This window comes from Canis lupus, chromosome 32 (assembly GCF_011100685.1).
Source record: "Canis lupus familiaris isolate Mischka breed German Shepherd chromosome 32, alternate assembly UU_Cfam_GSD_1.0, whole genome shotgun sequence".
NCBI classification, from domain to species: domain Eukaryota; kingdom Metazoa; phylum Chordata; class Mammalia; order Carnivora; family Canidae; genus Canis; species Canis lupus.
Window position 1 is genome coordinate 34,042,001 of NC_049253.1, and position 20,712 is coordinate 34,062,712.

The following is a 20,712-nucleotide window of genomic DNA, read 5'->3' on the forward strand; positions in this document are numbered from 1 at the left end:
ATTTTTTATATTCCCCAAATGAATGAGACCATATAATGTTTGTCCTTCTCTGATTGACTTACTTCACTCAGCATAATACCCTCCAGTTCCATCCACATCGAAGCAAACGGTGGGTCTTTGTCGTTTCTAATGGTTGAGTAATATTCCATTGTGTGTGTGTGTGTGTGTGTGTATATATCTATATCTATATCTATATCTATATCTATATCTATCTATATATATATATATAACCACATCTATATATATATAGATATATATAGACCACATCTTCTTTATTCATTCATCTTTTGATGGACACCAAGGCTCCTTCCACAGTCTGGCTATTGTGGACATTGCTGCTATGAACATTGGGGTACAGGTGTTCTGGCATGTCACTGCATCTATATCTTTGGGGTAAATCCCCAGCAGTGCAATTGATGGGTCTAGGGCAGGTCTATTTTTAACTCTTTGAGGAACCTCCACGGAGTTTTCCAGAGTGGCTGTACCAGTTCACATTCCCACCAACAGTGCAAGAGGGTTCCCCTTTCTCCACATCCTCTCCAACATTTGTTGTTTCCTGTCTTGTTAATTTGCTCCATTCTCACTGGTGTGAGGTGGTATCTCATTGTGGTTTTGATTTGTATTTCCCTGATGGCAAGTGACACGGAGCATTTTCTCATGTGCTTATTGGCCATGTGTATGTCTTCCTCTGTGAAATTTCTGTTCATATGGTCATTACCTTAAATTCTTTATCCCGCATATAACTTATCTCTGTTTCATTTCATTCTTTTACTGAGGTTTTTGTCTTCTTTCTTTTGGTTCATAGTGTTCTGTCTCCTTATTTTGCTTGATTTTCTGTGTTTGTTTCTGTACGTTATGCAACTGCTAATGGTTGAGTAATATTCCATAAAGTTGCAGCTTCTCAAGTTGAAGGAATGGTCTCATGTATGGTGGCCCCTATGCAGACTGTGGTTGTTTGATGACTTGCTGGCTGCCTGGAGCTGTGGCTATATATGTTAGTTACTATTTTAAACTGTGGCTTTTTACAGGGAGAATGAAGAAAAAAGTAATAAAAGTAAAAAGATAATAAAATAAAAGAAGAAAAGAAAGAAGAGAACAAGAAATAAAAGAACAAAACCAAAAAGAAGAAAAAAAAAGAATGAAAAGTAAAAATTGAAACACAAAAAAATCCCATGGAACCATGACTTGTTTCTGTGCCCCGGCACCATAGGATGGCTGGTGGACACTGGGCTTGCTGAGGTTACAAACTTTCTATGACAATCTGACCCACCAGATATAGCCTCAGGACCCTGCAATTATGGCATCTGAATGCACCCCTTATAATGGCCAGACCCTGTCCAGTCTGGGCTTTTGAGGTAGATGGGGAGAGAGTGTTCCTGCAGTTCCTTGGCCCTTTTAAACTGTGGCTTTTTTCTGTGCCTCCGCAGGACTAGGGCTGATGTAGGCTTGTAAATGAAGTTGTAAGCTCACTGAGAGGACTAGACCTGCCTGCTATGGTGTCTGGACCCTGCTCTGGTTTAGGCTTCTTTTTTTTTTTTTTAAGGTATCTATCTATCTATCTATCTATCTATCTATCTATCTATCTATCTATCTATCTATCTGAGAGAGAGAGAGCATGCACGAATGCAAGTACATGACAGCCTATGTGGGGGGTGGGGGCACAGAGGGAGAGAGGGAGAGAAGCAGACTCTTTGCTGAGTACACAGTCTGAAGCAGGGCTCTATCCCACAACCCTGAGATCATTACCTGAGGTAAAATAGTCAGATGCTTAACTGACTGAGCCACCCACACACCCCTTCAGTCTAGGCTTTTAAGTCAGAGTAGGAACGTAAACCATGTCATTCTCCCTTGGACCTAGAGAGCTTTCTTGCAGCTCCTCCATTACTTGACAGAGTTTGTGTTGTCTCTTTTATATGCTTGTTGCTGTTTTAAATAATGAGTTTTTTTTCCTGTGCCCAAGGACAAAGGGGTCTATGCCTGGTCCCTCAATACTATCCCTCCCCACCGCTATTGGTAGCATTGGAGGTGGGGGGTCCCTTTGTTATTGTGTCTTCATCTTTCTTGCTATTCTTTTGCTGTTTTCCTTGTCTTCAGAAGGAACATAGAGTTGATGGCCCACTTCAGACTTCTGACCTCTGAAATTGTCAGATAATAAATATGTATTGTTTTAAGCCACTAAGTTTGTGATGATTTCTTACAACAGTGAAAGGAAATTAATATAGTGACCAAATTTTAAGACTGGCAGCTGTTAACATTCTTGTTTGAGGAACATGCTTTTCCTTCAACCTGAAGGTCAACCTGTAGTCTCTAGGTTTGACCGATGCTTAAGGATCCTTCAAAATTTGATCCCATCATTTCCAAGCAGCTTCTTTGTCCTCCACTATCATGGGTAGGTCCTTCGCTTGGGTTTTCATTGTTCCTTGAACTTATTTATCTTTTATCTATCACCTATTTTTAAATTTTAATATGCAGACACTGTGATAAGCACTTTAGATATATTTTGTCATTTATATCATGTCTCCTATGGGTGGGAAAACAGACTCAGAGAGTAAAAACTTCAAATTTAAAGATTGAAAAAAATATTCTTGTTTTTAGCATCCTTTATTTTCACAAAAGTTTAAATTTCAATGGATTATACTTCAAAGGATTGAAAGTTTACAATTTTTTACTCATTAGTTATCATTTATTATACTTGTATGTATATAGAGAAGTTTCCAAACTATACTCCAAGCTTTTCAGGATGCTTGTCCTTGGAGTGGGTGAATGGTTTGCTTTATATATACATTTGTGGTATTTGGCCTTTTTACAGCACAAATGTATTTGACTTTCATGTATAAAATCTAAATTAAAATTTTTAAAAAAGAAGTTTGTATTGGTAGTTTAAAACTTTGCTAGGGCAATTACACACACACACACACGCACACACATTACATTTATTTATTTATTTTCATGTGTAAATACAAATTTAATTCATTCACAAGTTAGTTTGTTCTGTACTTACTTATTGAGTATCACTATGAACCAGTTTCTGTTCTAGGCACTGGGGATAAGGAAGTGAATAAGAAAGACTGTGGAGTTCACATTCTAGTGGAGAGTATATTCAACACTACATCAGGAGGCCACGGTACTAAGAAGAGAAAGAAAGGAGGATAAGGTGATAGAAAGTGGAAGGAAGTTCTCTATTACACAAAGAAAGCTTCTCTGAGGAGCTGTTTCTTGGGCCTGAATGAAATAAGGGAGAAAGCCATGTCAATATCTGGTCCAGAATGTAATTTGCAATTTGTATCCAATAGTTTGGGTTTTATTTTTATTATTTTTTAATTTTTAATTTTAATTTTAATTTTTTAAAAAGATTTTATTTATTCATGAGATACAGAGAGAGAGAGAGAGAGAGAGAGAGGCAGAGACACAGGCCGAAGGAGAAGCAGGCTCCATGCAGGGAGCCTGACGTGGGACTCGATCCTGGGTCTCCAGGATCAGGTCCTGGGCTGAAGGCAGCGCTAAACCGCTGAGCCACCCGGGCTGCCTCAGGTTTTATTTTTAAATCAGACTTAATTATATGAAAAGTACGTTTTTAAAAAAAGATTTATGTATCTATATGAGAAAAAGGGTCATGGAATGGCAGAGGAAGAGGGAGAGAGAGTCCCAAGCAGACTGCCCTGAACATGGAGGCTGCCATAGGACTTGATCCCAGGACCCTGAGATCACAACCTCAGCTGAAACCAAGAGTCTAGTGCTTAACTGACTATGCCACCCAGGCACTCCAGTACTTCTGTTTTTTATGGTGAAAAGATTTACATTTAGATTTAGCCAACTGGACTCAAGTTAGATGATCCCAATTTTGTTGGCAACATCCAAAGCATCATAGTCAGAAGCCAATTGAGCATATACCTTTTTCTCTCCATTGGGCTTGATCAGGGTATTGACCTTGGCCATGTCCATGTCATAGAGCTTCTTCACAGACTGATCTGGTGCTTGTTGGCCTTGATATCCACAATAAATACAAGTGTGTTATTGTCTTCTATTTTCTTCATGGCTAACTAGGTAGTCTGGGGAACTTGATGAAGATATAGTGGTCAAGCTTGTTTCTCTTGGGGGAGCTCTTCTGAGGACATTTGGTCAGCCTTTGGAGATGAGATGTCTTGGGCCATTGGAATGTGGGTTATGTGTGGATCTTCTTTTCTTTTGACTGTAGATACCTTTCAGCACTCCTTTTTGGCCTTCAAAGTCTTTTCTTTGGCTTTGGGAGGTGTAGGGGCTTCCTTCTTCACCTTTGGTACTATCTTTGTGAAAGGGCTGTATGAAAAGTAGTTGTTGAGCATGTGCTAGGTGCTTGGTAGGTGAAGTGGACTGTTGGATAGCGGGGAAATGTGAGGTCTGACCTCGGCTACCTAGTTTACAACCTTGATGGGAATTGAAAACAATATATATATAAATATCAAATGGAAACAGTTTATAATTATTTGGTGCTAAATTGTATGACACAGATTCTAGGTTGAGGGGACCCTGTGGGGTCTTACACTTCCCTAAATAAGAGTGTAATTTTGCTAGACTTAAACAGTTTAAAGGACAAGTCCATAATCTGAAGCAAGAAGGGGAGAAAAATGTCCTTTAGTGGCACTTTGGTTATCATTCCTTTGGGATTTCCTTCTCTTAGGTGCTATTTATGGAGTCTGTGTAATGTGATTCTAACTGGGGATAGGAAATGATTGGGAGTCAGAAAATTGGTTTGCAGTCTGTGGTATCCTGAATAGTGGTAGCTTTCCAAAGGCTCAGACACCTGAGTCACTGAAGTATGATGGGAAGAATAACAAATACATTTTTTTCCCTACTTCTCTTCCCTGTCACTCCTCTGTGCTATGAATAAGAGAAAGTTGTGATCTTGATTTAGACTTAAAATCAAATTGATACCGTCCATTCTCTAACACAGAGCTCTTGATAATGTCTCTTAATTGAGACTTTCAATAAATGATTTGTGACTCAAGTAGGAATATACTAATAGTATTTATGTTAGTGGGATTATGACATTTTTGGTATTTTCCAGGTATTCTGCTTTCCACAAATCCCACTCATTCATAGTTGGTTTCTGATTATACTTCAGTTTCTGATTATATTACCTTTGAAATAAAAAAACATGAAAAAATAATTCAAAGAAATCATTAGATTTATTACATTCATGAGTGCTTATTCAGTTTGCAAAATAGAATTTCTTTGTTAAATTTAATTTTTTGCTTCAAAGATTTTATGCTTGAATCAACTTTTTCTTTTGTTTTAATGATGAGTATTATTGCAAGCATTAATTATAATAACTAGTGTGCACACTATAATTCTCACCCAATATGTATAAACATATTTTTAAATCTAGTAATCCCTTAAATTTAAGCCTACATAGAGGAGGCATGAAATATTTACAGTTTATAGAAGGGCTTGGAGGCTAGGTGACTAAAAGAACAACAACAAACCAGTTACATTTGCAGAGCCTGGTCTTTTCCTAAAGCTGTTCCAAAGGATGTTAGTGAGAAGGTTTTCTGAAATATGTGTAAGTTCTGCTACAAACCTGAGTTGGAAGGCTTTCCCTGTGGTTTTGATTAATAATTTTATTAGCTGGAAAATCAAAGACTGTATTCCCCCTTGTTTTGTTCTCTGGTGTTAGAATTCCAGGCAATGATCTTGATGAGCTGCCTCTCACATGGGGGCCTTTGATTGTTCTGGAAGAGCTTTGTTGCTATGTTGCATGTCAATGTGCTGATCCTGGTCCTGTTATCTGTGTGCCTTCCTTGCTGTCTTTTGCTTTGCTTTCTGTGACAGGGGATCAAACCTGCCAGGCTGGATTGATTCCCAGGCTCCTTCTTGCCCATTGGTCTTTGGCAAGGGCCAACCAGTGGTGGGCAAGAGGGCTAGAGGGTGGAAGGATCCAGGACCCCAGCCTTTCCAGGAGACCCCAGCTCCTGCCTCCTTTCATGATCCCTCCAGCTTAAGGTTGGTTGTGGCTTTCTGCTGTTTCCAGTCTCTGTGCTGTCTTGCTTTTCTGTTGGGTTTCTCAACCCCTCTTCCATTACCGGTGCTACCAATTTTCTAAAATCTGTACGTAAAGTGGTTTCTGGTTTCTTAGTTAGACTTTGAGTTATACAGTTATCAGCTCTCAGGGATGATTGCTAACAGAATGAGCCATTGTCTTTGTGAGAATTTTTAGAAAATTAAAGTTTATAAAATTTACCTCATTTTAGACCTTAAGGAGGAGAATAATTATGGGAAAACTGAGATAATAGCTTTATCATTTTGTAGGCAGGTACTTTTGAGCTGATGAATTATTTTATATACTGCTATAAAATGAGACATGTTAATTACAATGACCTGTGAATTTCTTTATTATCAACCTTAGATTAGTAACATTTCATAATTAGCAAATGATATAATGTGGTATAAAGTGAAATCACTAAAATATATTGATTGAATTATTTAAAACTTTATACCTAAAAAATACAATATCTTTGTCCTTATTTGAGGCAGACACTCTCCTTAGCAGCATACTGTAAGATAGACTGGGAAATGAAGTTTATATGATTTTTCTAAGATGGAGAAAATGTCTATCCAGCATTAACAAGTAAGGGGCTGGTATGTAGTGGTAAGTAAGGGGCTAGCATTTCTTTAACTGTGTGGAGTCTGCAATGGGAAATCCCCTGGAGCAGGAATCATAAAACACAGATCTTATCTTAGGTGGGGGATCACTATAGAAAAGGATGGGCAGGTGATTCATTGAGCAAGGGCTCTATAAGAAGTGAGGGAACAGACAAGGCAGGGGAAGAAGATAAGTATAGAGGTGTTTCAGCTCACATCTGGCCTTGATCTGATTGCATGGGGAGTTCTGGAGCATGAATGGCACCACAGAGAAGTCTCACATTGAGAGAGGATGGCTGAATTTTGGTTTGTTCAGTCATTCACTGTGGGGGTCCCTGAGTGGGATGTAAGTACATAAACTCCACAGAGGGAAGTTCTCGGAGGAAGGTGTAGCCACGAGCTCCTAACAGCAACACCTGGGTAAACTGACCTAATAAAGGAGCTATGTATGGATGCCCACAACATCTACTGTAAGTGTCAATACACAGCACCCTGTCTCCATCACTTATAAACCCTTTGGCACCAGATAAGACGTATAATATGTCCAAGCCTCAGGTTCCTTATCTGTTTTAAAAAATAAAAAAGACAAGGGAACAACAACCACCCTATAACTTTCCCTCATAAGTGTGCTTTAAAGAAATAAAGTGCTCTGGGATATTTTCTTAAGTAGCTAGTCTATCAGGGAGAGGGCAATGCAGGGTTATAAAGCTAGTGAAAAGCCAGTTTAAACATGATCATGGTCTTCACTCAGATTCCTCTGAAAACCTAGCCTGCTATGAGGACTTGGGTGAAGGTTGTTTATTTTGGAGATGATCCTAGCAGGCAGGAGTGAGGGTGGGGAGAGAGAGACAGAGATGGAGGAGAAGCCAATATACAGGTGTGCCACTGAGGTCCCCGCAGTGGTGTGACGTAGGCTCAGTCATGTGCACGGGGCCAAGCTGTTATCAGCAGGCAGCAAGTGAAGGCATGAGTGGCACTGTTCACCCCAGCACCAAAAAACAGTGTTCTGTCTGCTGTACCGTGCTTGGTGCTGCTCAGATCCACAGATCTTTTTAATTAATTCTATTCTGTCACTGATTCTTCAGAGACTAGGCTGATCCCTGCCTCTAAGAAAAGGTTTATCAGTGCAACCAGCTGTGTAGTTCCTTTAGCTGCAGCTGATTTTGAGGCTGGCAGTTGATATCCATCATCTCTCTCCTCCACTATCCATTCTAGACTTCCCTCATCCTCAGTCAGCATTTCTGAGGATACTTGCTCAGTAGGTGACCCAGATCCTCACCCCTGGGGGCATCTACACCTGGGTTGACGGACTTCCTGCAATTGCCTGTTGCCTCTGATTGGTGGGCATAGAAACATCAGGAGATACCCTGGGGAATCCCCAGATATCCAGACTTATTCCTCCTTTTACCCATTGTGTCACAGCGACTCTGTCTCCTCAGGATTATCACAATCAGTTTCCTCTGCCAATATAGAAACTCCATTCTTTGCCTGTGGTCCTCTGGCATGAAGAGCCTGAATGAAAAGGTGGATTTACAACATTAGGCTCAGTGTCTCATGGAGAAGTATTGGCCTCCAAGAACCAGGACCTCTATTCTAGCAAAGAATAAAGTTACAGAAACAAGAGATTCAAGTTAAGCAGTTGTGTCACTGGGAGTGATGATGAGAGGGGTCAACCAAGGCTTGTACCCGTTGGTACCCAGACCTTTGTTTTCCAGCTTTGGGGTATACAGCACATATAATGGCTATTGTTTCAATGCATATAATGCACCCTAGGGAGTAGCATTCCAACCCTGCAGGTTGTAAATATGAATTGATGCTATATTTGAGCCAATATGAGGCCATTCTAATATTCTCATAGGCAGGGTCCTTCTGGGTGATGCAAAGTACAATAGGACCTGTGGATCCTGGGGTTGTGCATCCACTGTTATATCTTCCCTGTAGTGAAGCTCTCAGAGAGAGCTGGTCACCATAAAGTGAATCTAATTCACACAAATGCTTATCCCAGCTATGGCTGAGATCAGACGTAAGCCCAGAAGAAAGTCAGTCAGGGCATCAGATATATTTGCTATAGTTACTATCACAGATCTTTTGTGAGGTTGGGATGTGATGCTGAGCTAGGGACTATTGGCCCAGGAAGTACACAAACACTAGCTCTGCTCTCCTTATCTCCTCTCCTGTTCACCTAGTCACTCAGGAAGCAGTAGGTAACTGTTCCAGAACTATGCAAGGTTCTGTGTCAGAGACACAAATAGGAGTAAGTTTCTGCCCTGTGGAAACTCACCATCTAGCACAGGAAATCGATATATAAACAGTGAACTATATTGTGTAATTGATGCTTTTTTAATCTAGTGAATACAAAAAAGAGAGTAATTAATTTTGCCTGGAGAAGTCTGGAAAAACTTCATAGAGGAGGTGATATTTGTGTTGACCATTATAAGATGAATATGAGTTTTCAAAAGACATTGGTGGACTTAAGAGATTCTGGGTAGAGAAAAGAACACAAGGAAAGGCATTGAGACATGAAGGAACATGGCACAACCAGGGAATGACAGGAGCTTTAGGGATTAAAGCAAAGGGTATGTATTGTTGAGGTGGGAAGGAGAGCGTTAGAGAGAGACTGTGAGGAGGAAGTAAAGGTTGAATGAGGTCAAATGGAAAGGCCCTGAATTACATTCTAAGGAATTTGGATCTGACATCTCCAACATAGACATGTGTGTATAGGCTGTGCAGTCAGCGTGGTGGAAATGTTAAATTGGGATACGAATGAGGAGACAAGACAGTGTTGTGGTGAAGTTCTCAGAGCATGTGTCATAGAACTACCAGAAGGCTGGAGCTGGAAGGAGCCTTCCTTGCTATTTTCAAAATGTTTCAAATGAAACCCTACGATGGAAGTCAAGATGGTCTAGTAAAGGCAGAGCTACTCTAAAGCAATGAAGATAGTGGGGTCAAGAAAGTCCGAATGGAAGATGCCATCACCTAATTAAATGTCCCCTTGCTTTTTTTTTTTTTTTAACCAGGTAGAAAAATGGATAGTCATGTGAAATCATGTGTGATTTATCCTAGGTTAGAACACAAATCTTTGAGAATCTGAAACCCTTTCTTCTTATGGTTATATTCTTCAGATATCAACATGTTATGGATAGAATCTCAGATGACGTGTGAAATTTTGTTTCATAAAATTTGATGAGAGTGTTAATAAGAGTCCCATTAATGTTGGCTATTCTTACTATTTCAATTAATTTCAAACTTTAATTAATGTTTGAAAAGCATTCAAACAAGTATGTTTTGGAAGCAGGTAAGGGGAAATGTGAGGGAGAAATGGAATAAGAATGTGCTGAGTCCATGGCTAGATAGGGACTGGGGAAGGGAAATGGGAATCCCCTAGGCATGGGAAATTTTTCAGAAGTTGTCTCTGATGTGCCATGCTCCCTTTTTTTTTCTGAAATTATTCCAGTCTCCACATTAAACCTGGAAAATCAGCAAATACTGGAACAGTGGATGGGAGTGGGGTTGGATGCAAATTATACATACTCTATTTTTTTGTTGCTCTGAGCTCTCATCTTTTGCCCTATGGTGGCATCTATCTTCTTAATTTGATCCCTAAACAAATCTCCTTTGGATGAAAGGAGCAAAATGAGGAAGAGAAAGAGAGAGGAGGAAACATACCCATGAGTGGGGATAGCAGGAAACAGGGGCCCACTAGAATTACCTATGAGATTTTTTCAAACTACCCATGGCTCTTCTTCCACTAGCAGAAATGTTCATAATGCTCCCCTATGGAAGAAGGCAGATGATTAGTGAGCTTGAATCATAATACAGTATGTCCTATCCTTTAGGCATGCTGGGGAGAAAAGACTTGCAGAAACCCTGATTTAACTGTTGCTTTTGCTTTATCCTTCTGATAAATTCTGGGGAGATTACTTTGTAATTTCATATCCTTCATGACATCAGAAAATTGGTGGCTCCCGATTATTTGTTGACTGCAGCCCTTGGAGTTTATAATTAATAATAACATGGTAAAAACCATAAATATCACTGCAAAGAGTCTTAGGCTTATATGTTAGATAGTTCAGGACAAACGTCACCTTTCTTTCATATTTTAGCAATGGGGAATGGAGTAAGATGGAGAAAGTTTCCTGTGTATTTATTGTGATTCTCTGTCATAAAGACACTCCCAGTGTTCTGAGTCACTTTTAAATACCTACAATTAGGAATAGTAATGATGTGGAAGAAAAAAAAAAGGCGGACCACAGAGAGCTTTATATTTTGGTGATTTGTGGACCATAGAGAGAAAATTTAAAACTTTAGAACCAAATCTTTTAAATAAAATAAGTTTAGTACAAATACATAGCTTGGTTCCAATAATGGAAAAGGCTTTTTATTTCCCCAGTGTATTTTAGAAATATTTAGGTCATGAAAAGAAAGGGCACAGGGTTAACTGTATTGTAATTTTATCCCCCCCTTTTTTTTGCTTTAAAAAAATTTATCACACAAATACATTCATGAGTTTTTAAAAGTCAAATGATGGTGAAAGGCTTGTGTATAAAAAAATAGCAGTCATTTGTGCCCTCTCTCAATGCCATTCTCCAGAGGCAGTTAACTGCTTGCAACTCAATCCTGTGTCATGATTTCCTATTTTATGAAGCCAGAATTTTCAGTCTCTTATCTTCTCACTTCCTATATCCTTTCATGACAGCTATTTCACAAACTTTGATTAGTTTCATGTTTGTGTTTTTTATTATTTTTTTCTAGGTAAATATTATTTTTTACTGAGCTAAATAGGCTATGATTACATTTGCTTTTTTTTTATAACCTATTTTCTTTTCTTTTCTTTTTTTTAAGTAGACTCCATGCCAGCATAGAGCCCAACAGGGGGCCTGGACTCACAACTCTGAGATCAAGACCTGAGCTGAGATCAAGAGTCAGATGCTTAACTGATTGAGTTACCCAGGCGCCCCTTTCTTCCTTTTTTTTAAAAAACTGAAGTATACTTAATATGCAGTATTTTATTAGCATCAGGTGTACAATATAATGACTGAACAATTTTCTACGTTATTCACTGTTCAATGATGTAAGTGTAGTCTCCATCCCCTTTATCTATTTACTTTATAAATTTTTATTTTTCCTGAAATTAATGATTGCCTCATTCATTGTTTTTATGTTCTTCACTGCCTTCCGATCTTTGGCCCAACTCTTCCTATACCATCCAGCAGCTGTATAAAATGTCTTTTTTTTTTCTTTTCTTTTAGATTTTATTTATTTATTCATGAGAGACACAGAAAGAAGGCAGAGACACAGGCAGAGGGAGAAGCAGGCTTCCTGCAGGGAGCCCCATGTGGGACTCGATCCCAGGATCCCGGGATCATGCCCTAAGCCGAAGGCAGACGCTCAACCGCTGAGCCACCCAGGGGTCTCGTAAAATGCCTTTCTTAAATGTTTTCTCAGAGTCAAACCTACCAAACAATCTGTCATATCCTGCCCTCTTTTTAAAAGGACATCTTGGATAGCCTTAGTCACTCTGTTCCACCCTGGAGTGGTTGCTCCCTGGACCTGCTGCAGAATTGCCACCCTTTGCCTAATTCACTTTGCTTCTCTCTCCTATGATCAGGATTTATGTCATTTCCTTTCTTGGTTTGTTTCTTCATCCTCCTTGGCTTTCTGAAAAGCTATTGGAGGTAAATTTTCTGAGACTTTACAGATTTGAAAATATCTTCTCTACTTTTGACCCTTGATAGTTTGGTTAAATTTAGAATCCTTGGTTGCAAATGGTTTTCTTTTGAAATTTTGAAGTTGTTACTATGTTGACTTCTAGCTTATCATGTTGTTTTTGAGAAGATGGATGCTTTTCTTGCTTCTGATCCTTTGTGGGTGACCGGTTTTTCCTTGCTGGAAATCTTTAAGATCTCCTTATCTCAGATATCCTCAAATTTTACAATGGTGTCTTCAGTATGAGTTTCTATTTCACTTATTTTGCTATGTGTTTTAAACAGGAAATTTATGTCCTTCAGTTCTAGCAAATTTCCTTAAATTGAGAATTTCTTCATCAATGATTTCTCTGCTCTTTTTGGAACTCCTCTTGGCTGGATAGAATCTCTACCTTCTGAAGTTTTTTGTCCTTTTTTCCATCTTTTTGTCCTATTTTCTGGGTGAATTCATTGATCTAATATTGCTATTCTTTTACTGTTTCTTATTTTTAAATTTTAGCAATATTTTGAACATCCAGAAGAATTTTATTTTTTATGTTTATTTTTATAATATGTTTTTATTGTATGGCTGTACTCTCTTCTTCCACCAGTACAGATGCTAATATGCCCCCTTTGAGGAAAGGAAGGGTCTTTTAAACCTCTTTGCCATGAGTACGTCATATCGCTTGGGCACATTGGGAGAAAAGTTTCAGAACCCCTGAGCATATTGAATAGAATGTCTTTGTAGTTTTGTTTTCTTCCCACATTGTATCTGTTTCTTCCGAGTTAAAAAAGGTTTTATTATTATTTGTTTGCCCGTTTCACTTAGTATTGCAGACTTTCCTCAAATGCCTGGACTCGTCACCTGTCCATTCATGTTTATGAGTGAATCTTTAGAAAGCTGATTGGAAGTTCTGTGTCTGTTCATTGGACTTTTCAACTGATAGGCTTCATTGTGGGGTCATCATGATGACATGGGTTTTTCATTGAGGGCCTACAAATGACAGAATCTGTAGCATTTTGTCTGAGGGTGGTTCAGTTTTTCTAGAGAAGTTTCCTTCGATCTTCTGGCTGTCTCTGTTCAGTTTGCAAACATTCACTTAATCTCCCTATTTCCTTCCTTCCTCCCTTCCTCCCTCCCTCCCTCCCTCCTCCCTCCTCCTCCTCCCTTCCTTCTTCCTTCCTTCCTTCCTTCCTTCCTTCCTTCTTTCTTTTCTTTCTTTTTTAAAGATCTTATTTATTTATTCATAAGAAACAGAGAGGGGCAGAGACACAGGCAGAGGGAGAAGCAGGCTCCCTGCAGGAAGCCTGATGCAGGACTTGATCCCAGGACCCCAGCATCATGTACTAAACTAAGAGCAGCTGTTCAAACACTGAGCCACCCAGGCACACCTCACCTCTACTTTCCCTTTCACTTCTTGTCTCTGAGTCTGGACCCTCACTTCCTCCTGCAGCAGTGGAAGAGGAGTAGTCAGATGCAGCTCTATCCTACCTTCTGAGGAACTTGCATTCTTAGCCTGTCTGGATTCTGCAGGCTAAGCATGAATTTGCTTCTCATCATTATCATTTTTTATAAGCACTTGAAAGCATTCTTCTCTCTGGCAAGTCGTTTACTTTCTATTTCTTTCTGCCATCTTATAATTTAGTTCAGAATTAAATAGTCTTGGAGTCTGCTCAGAGATTCAATTCCTATTTCTGATTTTTACTTCCTTGAGTATTAGGGTGATTTTTAAAATGAGGGAGGTCAGACTACCTTGAAACTGAAACTCCAGCAATAATCACTTCAGTTATAATGGAGAATAATTGGTTGTGGCTAAATAAGTTGCTGAATGTAAAGACTTTCTTTTCTCTTAAATTTTTCTTTTGCTTAAAGCTGAAACACTGATCTTATGAGAACTTCTTTCTCTTAAATTTGTGTAAGTGGATGGAGAAACAATGAAAGTGATTGGTTGTGGCTAAAAATCACATTGCAGCATTTTTGCCATCATTGATAGTGTGTGAATTTTTTCCTTTTCATACAAATTCACATTTTCAGATCACACCAAGATTAGAATACAGTGGGAGGAAATTGTAACTTTTTCAGGTGGTCTGTAGTACTTTGCATTTTTGTATAGAAATCCCACGTACAATCTTAACCTGTGGGAAAAGTTCTAAGGATCCTGGTGTCATCAAACTGATGTTTAAAGTAACAGAAAGAATAGGAAGAAGAGTTTAGTTAATGGCTGGATCAGTTTGGGAGAAGGATGCGAAATCGTTTCCCACGAGAGTGGTTCTGTGGGAGTGCAGACGAACAGGAACTAGGTTGTGGGTGGTCAGAGAAGACAGTTGATGCTGGTTGATACTGAGCACTCATTGCATGGCAGGGCCTATGCTTGGAAATGCTTTCCATTGAATCCTCATACTAACCCTTATAGAAAATACTGTTACTTCTATTTCATAGGTTGGGAAGTAGAGGATGAGGTGATTTGCCTCAATTTACACAGACCCAGGGCTCAATTCCTGGCAGTCTGCCCCTGGAGCCTCTGCTACTACCATAATCTGCAGTGGTGAAGAGGTCATAGAGACAGAGGATGCAGTAGGTCTAGACAAAGGAGGCCTCCAGTACGGGCAGGGGAGGCAGCCTGTATTGACAACATGGAAGGAGACTGTGCCCTAGAGTCTTGTGAGTATTGCTGGGATGAGGGCCTGAGGAAAGGAACTGGGTAAACATTTGCTTCTGTTTGAGCATGTACCTCCCAGTGCCCCTCCACCAATTAGGAGAGCTGTCTTGAAGGATGCTGCCTCAGCTTCTGAAAAGAAGACTCCAGGACACACATTAATGAGAAGAAGGTTGCCGCAGCTGACAGAAAAATAAAGCTCTTAGTGGGAGCCCTGAGCCCCCAGTAAGGCCTGGAGCTTGTTGACTGAGTAGTTAGAGACCCCCTCCCCCACTGTTGGGCTCCCCTCACTCGATAGCCTCCCTGCTGCATCTTGAAAGACCACCCTCTCCCACTATGCCTTGCCTTATATGGGACAATTAATGAGCAGCGTGATGACAGGGGGACACCTCTCCATATTGTTCAAGCTTGGGTTTATGACCAGACAGTTTGCCATTGCCCTCCTGGTTCCATTAGAGCAGAAGTGCCTTTTCAGCGGTTTGCAGAATTAGGTTGTGAAAGCAAAGGGCACAGAGTTAACTGTGTCACATCTTTCATTTATTTAGCCAACTGCTTTTGGGAGAAGCATGGCTTTAGAAGGGAGGGCTGTTTTGTTCTGAGATGTAATCCCTCTTTCGTCAATATTAAGATACTTGTTAGTATTAATAAGCGGCACAAGAGTGGCTGGATTCTGTTACCTACTAATTTAACACAAAAGGATATCCCTTAGAGTACAGGTTTTTGAAGGCTTTCTTCTATGTAACCTGTTTTGATTCTAAGAGGAAAGTGTTATTATTCCCTTCAAAGATCAAGAGATTGAAGCCCATGGATATCTATGCAAGTGCTGTGCCCAAGGCTGTGCAGGGTTGAAACAGATGCGGAACTAAGATTGACTTGTTCATTATCCTAGCTCTTTCCTCAGCACCATGTTGAGTTGCCTGTTGTTTAAAGTTTGATAAAGCCAGTAACTCCTTAAGGCTTTAAAAGGCTTCCTGTCATAAGGCCCCAGGAGATTTTCTGGGAAGAGTCAGTTAGTTGCTCGTTAGACATTTATTTTTTGATTATGTAAGTGCTCACTACATTTCTAGGTGCACGGAGACAAAAATCAGGTCTTGTTTTCTGTCTTTAAGACATTTTCAGTCACATTGGAAGATGAGTAAACAAAACACTTAGGGAACAATTAAATTCTTAATTGCTACTAAATGGTAAATGTGGAGCTGCTCACAAAAGGGAAAGAGATGGTGTAGGCTGGAATACTTGGGCAATGGAGAGGGTGTTATGGGAGTAGATAGATGTGGAGGGATGGTAAGGATGGAGATGGATGAGGCATAAAAAGACAAAAAAAAAAAAAAAAAAAAAGGTTTTTCCTACCAATGGAAACAGAATTAGAATATGCAAGGGAATGTTCTGGGCCAGTGTTAGAGTCTGGGGTAATGGTGTAATGGTGAAGGGAGTGAGGAATGTATGAATGTGCAGATACCCATTTGTTTGATCTCTTTTGCTCTACTTCGTTTTCTTCCTCTCAGAAGACTGCATAATTTAAAATGAGGACCAAGAAAGAAAAAAAAAAAAACACTTTTTCTTGCACCTATATTTATTATATTTCTTAATCTATCCATTTTGCCAAATAGTTTTTGAAGGCAGAGGACAAAAGTGTTCAGCACCCAAAAAAAAGCTTTTAGGAGAGTTACCGGTAATCACTAAATATATTGTCTAACTTTCAATTCTAACCATCTCTTTCTCCAAAATTGATTTCAGGGATTTTTTTTTCCTCCTGAAATAGGTCTCTGTGTTTATCACAATATCCACCAGGGAAGAATTTGTATTAATGTAATAAATATAGAAAAGATAAATAAAAATAAGATTACCATGTAAATGTCAGTGCCTACACAAGGGAGAAACTCCATAAATGAGGCAGACAAGCTAGTCATTCCCTCTCAGTATTTCCATAGTGTTGTAAATCATCTCTCTTCTTTACTACATTATGAGCCCCTAGAAAGAAGAGACTATGTCACATGCATCTTTACATCCCCAGTCTCTAATATATACCTAGCAAGGAGAGGTTACTTAAGCTTCACATTCATTTAGTAGAATGAATAAATGAATGTATAAAGGGAAGTCTGACTTTCATCCTCTGTACTTTTTAGGGTAATGCTAGCTGCTTACAATAAGTAGGCCCCTAAACTTCTTTGGTTTAGTACAACAGAACTGTAGTTATTATTCATAATGGTCTAATGTGGTGGTGATGATCGATGAGTGGCTTTCCTCTACTTGGTGATTCAGAAGTCTGGGCTCCTTCTAGCTCATAGCTCTGCTTTCCACTGGGGCTTCAGAGCCCACTGTAGCTGTCGAGAAGACAGGAAAGAGAGCATAGGAAGGCACAAACAACATACCTCACTTGTGTTTATGTCCATTTAACTAGAACTAGCCACATGACCTTATGTAGCAACAAGGAGGGCAGGAACATGTCATCCCTGGCTAGGCAGCTTTCTCAAAGAGACTCAACACTCATCATCCTGGGTGAGAAAAATATGGATTTTAGTGGATAGTTGGCTATCTCTACCACATCTGACCTTTAGCACTTCCTCCTGCTCTGTGGTCTCAGGCAAGTTTATAGCTTCTCTAGGTCTCAGTTCCTTACTTGCAAATGGGGATAATATGTTTATCCTGTATGATTGTTGTAAATATTAAATGACACATGTATTTGAAGTAGCTAATAGTAATGCTTAATATATAGGGGCTATTATAATATCATTACTTCAATTCAATTAAGATACTTACTTGTTCACATTTTTCTTTAACCACGATCATAGGACGTACAGAACTAGGGCAACCCAAAGAGAGCATGTAGTCTCTTATCTTAAGGTAGAAGAAGAAGTAGAGACTTTTAGATGAATAACTCCTAAGGGGGCCATGGTATACACTAAAGCTAGGGTAACCTATAGTGCCTGTTTGGTAGTGTGGACTTTAGATAAAAAGGGGAATTTCTTTTTCGGAAACCTACTACAGATGTGCTAAGAGAAGTTAGATATTGTCACCGTGAAAGGTGATTAGCAGATTCTCACCCCATCCCAGTGGAGCTAGATGGAATGGGATTATTACAAGCTTATCCCATAGATCCAGGAGAATAAGAGGCCGGACTCTGGGGAAAGGGAAGAAGGGAGTGTAAGGACTTGGGCCCATGGGGAGACAAGAGAAAGAAAGTGGAGCTGGGGTGGGCCCCCTGGATCTCCCCTCATTTCTTAGCTGCTGATAGTGTATTGGCTGCTGAGGGCTTATAGCTGAGTCCTCTCCCAGAGATTGCCCTTGGTTGTGGGAAGGTGCCTAGTCTAAGGTTATAACTCCTGCTACTCAAGGTGGTACTACCAAGACCCACTGAAGAGCCTCTGAAGGGCCATCCCAGTTTTGTACTTCCCAGCAGGGTTGGTTGAGGCCTTGGCTGCAACTGAATTCAACTTCTCTTTCTGCTCTGTCCTACCCAGTTCCCACACCCTTAACAGCTGTGGTTCACGCTGCCCGGAGGGTTCCTGCACAGCACTCTCCCTCTCAGAATTGGTTTCCTGGGAACTGGATCTAGGAGAGAAGAGAAGATAAGGGAAGGGAAAGGAAGGAGGGTGAAGGAAGGGGAGAGGACCAACAGGAGAGGGAATTTTTTTTGTTTGTGGATTGTCTTAGGCAGTACTTCCTGAAGGTATTGATATAAAAGGCCTCCTTTCTGTTTACTTCTGGGAAAACTCAGTGTTGTTAAATGATATGACCCCAACATCAAGTAAAGGACTCTATAAATTCTTTTGGACTCCCTTCATATGCTTGCCCAGATATTGATGAGTTTGTTTAATAATGGATTGCTCCATTCACCTTCCTCTGTCACTGGCCTGTACTGGTGTTATATTGTAATTCTGCATGCAGAATGTGCTTTTTACAAAATCTGTGTTCTCCCTCCCTCCCTGCTCCACATCAAACATAGTCTAACTTATCAGGTTCTGCTCTGAATAGAACAAGTGTACCTTCCATACTCATGGGTTCGTAGAAAAGAGGAAAAATTTACTTACAGCTTCTATAGCGAAGGGCTTTCACCAAGAGGGCTTATGCTGCTTTTCACCCCTCCTGATAGGCTATGGAAGTGGGTTTTATGGTCTTCTATGCCAAGCACACTGTGGGCCTGCAAAATACATTTCATTTTCATTTTATTTACTTATTTATTTATCTATTTTTGAGAGAGAGTACACGAGGTGAGGAGGGGCAGAGGGAGAGGCAGAGAGAGAATCTCAAGCAGAGCCCCCCGCCTCCACCAAGCATGAAGCCTGATGTGGGACTTGATCTCACAACCCTGAGATCACGACTGAGCCTAAATCAAGAGTCAGATGCTTAACCGACTGAGCCACCCAGGTACCCTGCAAGGTACATTTTGAAATGAATCGCATGGAGTCTACAATCAGTGTGACCTCACTAGCTGGGGTAAAAAGGATTCTCTGGAAAGCTCACCCACTGAGGCTGCCGTTCACCTTCAGGCATTCTCAGCCTTACCTATTTGCTGCCTTTTCATGGACTTACTCCATAACAGGATACTTCAAGGATACTGTGAATATTCTAAAATTTTCCTCTATTTTAAGGGTTTTGTTTTTTTATGGGTGGGTTTGCCAGCATGAGATTCAGTTTCTCCAGCAGAAGTGTGTGCTTTGGCCTCCCATGTGTGATTAATTCAGAGGAAGCATTTATCTGTTGTGATCTAAATGTGTATTTGTTTTACCCTTAGCCGACAAGACAATTATAAATGTTGTCTTTCCTGCAACTAAACGCTTAGAAATGTGGTTGTCACAGAGAAAGCTACAAAGCATATGACACTTGACTGGCTGAATACATGCAGGAGCCAGAAAGTGGAAAATTTTTTACTGGAGATGATGAATGCTTTTCTGCCCCCACAGAATGGGAACGGGCTTTTCTTGGGCTTTAATCTGACCCAGAATTGTCTCTGGAAGCATGCAAGAGTGATGTATACACTTCCCTAACTTCCCTACCACACAATATGCCTGTGGGCACTCTGAGAGTATTCATTGTGTGGAAGTGCCTTTTTTCTCCTGCCTTAGGGTCCTTTTTGACTCCTAAAGCTCTGATGGGTCCCAGCATCGGGGAGAAACTGACAACTTGAACAAGTAGCTAATTCTATATTCCAGAACTAGGCTAGGGCTGATGCTCACATGGGGAAAACTCAAGGCTGGAGCATCTCCATTGCAATCCCAGAGATGGTAGGACCCACTGGACTATAAATCCATCTCTTGTACTTATTTGCCTAAAACCCGTTAGTCTTCTGCTGTCACAAACTGAACATTCATTCATAATAAATACTTTTCTGCCCATAGTTCTAAAGACAGAGATGATGATGAAAATATGCTGGTAACTGTGCCATCTTTGTTATTAAAGCTGAAAAAAAATATGACTTCAGTGGTGCCCTTCCTAGTGACAAGCCTGAGTATCTGATGCTATCTTGTGATGGTTCCTTAGGGAGCAGCTTTATGTCATTGTCTTATAACTGTCACTCTAATGTGCCAAAGGGAAGCTTTATTGTCATTTGCATATTCTGAAAGTTTATTGAATTTTAAGAGATGTGTGCCTGAGAAATAACTTGTCTGGATATATTTAGGAATTTGGATTCTCCCCCCCCCTCCCCCGCCCCGGTTGGTACTGCCAAGCTTGGCTGCTATTCTAATCATTTATTTAGTATAGCTTTATGTGGATTTAGTCCAAGTACTTGGGATTTAAAAAGGTATGAGCCA

General features: G+C 40.1%; 1 protein-coding gene across 7 annotated transcripts in view; it reads left to right on the forward strand.

Moving 5' to 3' along the window:
* Positions 1-20,712, forward strand: part of RASGEF1B (RasGEF domain family member 1B) — a 550,412-nt gene that overhangs the window by 129,281 nt on the left and 400,419 nt on the right. The window lies entirely within an intron of this gene.